This window comes from Macrotis lagotis, chromosome X, assembly GCF_037893015.1.
Source record: "Macrotis lagotis isolate mMagLag1 chromosome X, bilby.v1.9.chrom.fasta, whole genome shotgun sequence".
NCBI lineage: Eukaryota > Metazoa > Chordata > Mammalia > Peramelemorphia > Peramelidae > Macrotis > Macrotis lagotis.
Genome location: NC_133666.1, coordinates 120,131,761 through 120,135,142, shown reverse-complemented (window position 1 = coordinate 120,135,142; position 3,382 = coordinate 120,131,761). Strand labels below are relative to the sequence as shown.

The window sequence follows — 3,382 nt, the reverse complement described above, 5'->3', positions numbered from 1 at the left end:
TACAGTGACAGTGACATATGACAGGATGTTGGTCTGCTGTAGTACCCACAATTTACACAAAGTACAAGACTAGGTTTGCAACTCACATTGCTCAAAGCTGCAATCCAGAGAACCAAGATGAAGCATGCCCATGCTGTGGAGATGAAACCAGTTCAGCTCCCTCATTCAGAATAATCGGCCATGTCCATTAAATGTAACCTCTAGATTCATCATCCTGGAGAACCTGTTCCAAATACAGAAGCTGGTATTTGCTTTGTCTCATTCAACCCTCTTGAGTTAGATCAATAAAAGAGAAGTATATGGTGCCTGAGTGTCTGGCAGAAGAAAAACACACTAATAATAATTAAATGACCTTGGTGAATATTAACAGTGCCTTGGTTTCTTAGGATTTCTAGACGACCCTGGGTAAATCAAGTAGGTTCAGATGTGCTATGGATTTCTGCTGTCTCATTTAATATTTAATATTTTAATATTTAATTTGGAAGCAGTGTGCTCTCATTTCATATGTTAGGTAATATTAAAAAGTGAGGCTATTAAAAGCACTAAGTGTTTTAGGTCAGAAGCAAAACAGTATTTCATAAATGAGAGGTGACTCTGGGGTGTCTTATTTTATTTGGTTTTGAAACCACAGATTTATTTTCTAAAACATTTATTATTCATGTGCTAATAATACATACCTGGTATTTATATAGTGCCTTTTCTTCCATGGATCATTCCATTTGGGTTATCCCATTCAACTGAACATTCCTCACAATTTGGGAAGAGACTGGTAAAACTTTTCCATCTCATAAATGAGGAAGGAAGAAATCAGTCCCCAAAGGGCACATAGAAAATCCACAAGGGGATGGGGATTTATATTATACATAAAGAGGACCATCAACAAGGCTTAGATAATATTTAAACAACCTTTGGCTTCTAAACTTTTAGGGAAATGGAGTGGTACAATGAGTAAAGCACCAGATTTGGAGTCAGATGGTCCTGGGCAGGTAGTGGGCACAGTGTGAGAGAGTTCTGGGTCTGAAGTTTGTAAGACTTGATTTCAAATCTGGTTTCATGTACTAATTAGCTGCTTTAAAGCACTTAACCTGGATAAGTCACTTAACCCCTGTCTGCCTCAATTTCCTCAACTGAAAAAAATGAAGATAATAATAGCAAAGGAAATAGTAACTATAAAATTCCTAGCACATAATAGGTACTTTATAAATGAATATTTATCTTTTGTTCTCTGGGCTCAAATCATGCCTCTGGCACTCATCTGTGTGACACTAGGCAAGTCACTTAACCTCTCTGTATACTAGATATTTAATATGGTGTTTGAGTGCCTAAATTTCCTCTTTCGTAAAATGAAGCAGATGGATTAAATTTTCTCAAAGGCTTCTTCCAAATCTGAATTCATGACTCCGTGGTTTTGCATATTCTTTTTACACCATTCTTTGTTCTATTGAGACTCAAATCTCTAATGGTTAACAATGTGTGTGTGTGTGTATCATTATCTAAGATTTCCAATCATCCTGCTGTTCTTTTAGTCCCTTGTCTTGAGGTCCTGAATTAAGGAGGCCAATATTTTCTGTCTCCTCACAATCTCATTATTTCACAAAGTTAGTGTTATTATTTCCAGTCAGATGGAACTTTTCTCCCAAAGCCAGATGAGCTGAGAGTTTGAAAGAATTAGGTTCTTAGTTGTACTACACCAATGAAGTCAAGCTCAAATAGAAAAAAAAGGCCACTAAACCTTACATAAGATTCCCTCCAAGCTACATATTGACTTAGAAAATGATACAGTAGCCTTATCCAGGTCCTATTGTTTTTAGATGTCTCTTATTAAGTATCTACCAATTACATTTTTTAAGGTTGATGGATATTGCTTATTGAAAAGTGATATTAGTGTTTACAGTTTCATATACATAGAGGTAGCTGCAACAAAAGTATATCTTCCCAGTGATAAATAGCAGCAACTAAACTATGACTGAGTCGAAAACTGAGATGAACACATATCTACTGGCATTGTAAAAAGGTTTTCATAAATGCAAAATAATTGAGAATCACAAAAAAATACAATTTTCTGATGATTGTCATCACAGCATTGTGCATTTGGTCCAATCGTCTCCTTTAAAAGAAAAAAGATTAAAAACATATCCTTCAGAGAGCTATAGAAAACAGTGATAAGGTTCTTTGTATTAGTCATTAAAGAGATTAAGTAGAGAAAAGTATTCAAATATATATGAAAGTGAATTAGATATTCTATAAGATCTCTTCCAATATTAGAATTCCATGGATTCTAATATTGGAAGAGATCTTATAGAATGTCTAATTCACTTTCTTCAAGGTGATTAAGTGACTTGATCAATGTTTCATAGTCAGCCACTAACCAGTGGCAGAATTGGGTCCAAAAATCTATCTGGTGAATATATGAGAGTTAATCATCAACTATATTCAAATGCAGGTAGTATGGAAATTAAATTTATAAACATAATAGGAATTTTTTAAAAGTTATCATGAGAGAAGTGCAAGAAGAAGGCCGGGAGCTTTTGGGGCCTAGCTGCCTCGGTATCGCCATAGCCAGCCAGTTGCAGGGGATTCAACAGCTGCTGCAGGTGGAGAAGTGCGCTGCTGAGAAGGTTTCTGAGGCCCGCAAATGGAAGAATAAGAGACTGAAGCAAGCAAAAGAAGAAGCTCAGGCTGAGATTGAGCAGTACCGACTACAGAGGGAGAAAGAATTTAAAGCCAAAGAAACTGCAGCTCTTGGTAGCCATGGCAGTTGCAGCTCTGAAGTAGACAAGGAAACCTTGGAGAAGATGTCTGTCCTCCAAAACCACTTCCAGAGGAACAGGGAAGAAGTCCTGGAAAACCTGCTGGCTTTTGTGTGTGACATCCATCCAGAAATCCATGAGAACTACCGCATAAATGAATAAGATAAAAGGAATAAGCTCACATTTGAAAGATGGATTGGCAGTTCAGTTGCCCTATTGTAGAATGTGAAGCTTTATCCATGCTGCAATTACATTCTTGTATAAAGATTTTAAATTATTTCTGTATAGTATTTGGTATAGTACTTCAATCATTTTGGAGTCTAGAGAATCTAGCTTCATAAAGACTGAAAGCTCATCCAAAGAGTTAATATTCTTTTTTTTCTTATTTCATACTAATTCATTTATTGAGTACAGCTTTTTTGTGCCTTTCAGTTGTAACCTGTAGAATGCTACATGTTTTCCTAGATGGTTTCAATGATGAAGAAAAATCCAAGAAAGGAGTTAAAATGTATTTGAATATGTATTCTAAGTAACATTCTTAAGGTTTTCATTATTGTAAACATCAGAGAAATATTGGAAAGAAATGGGAATGCTTAAAATATCCCTAGTTAGATGAGTTTTAGTATAAAAAT

At 35.6% G+C, this 3,382-nt stretch overlaps 1 pseudogene; it reads left to right on the top strand.

The window, feature by feature from the left end:
* Positions 1-2,495: 2,495 nt before the first annotated feature.
* Positions 2,496-3,029, top strand: LOC141498823 (V-type proton ATPase subunit G 1 pseudogene; annotated as a pseudogene).
* The last annotated feature ends 353 nt before the right edge of the window (positions 3,030-3,382 follow it).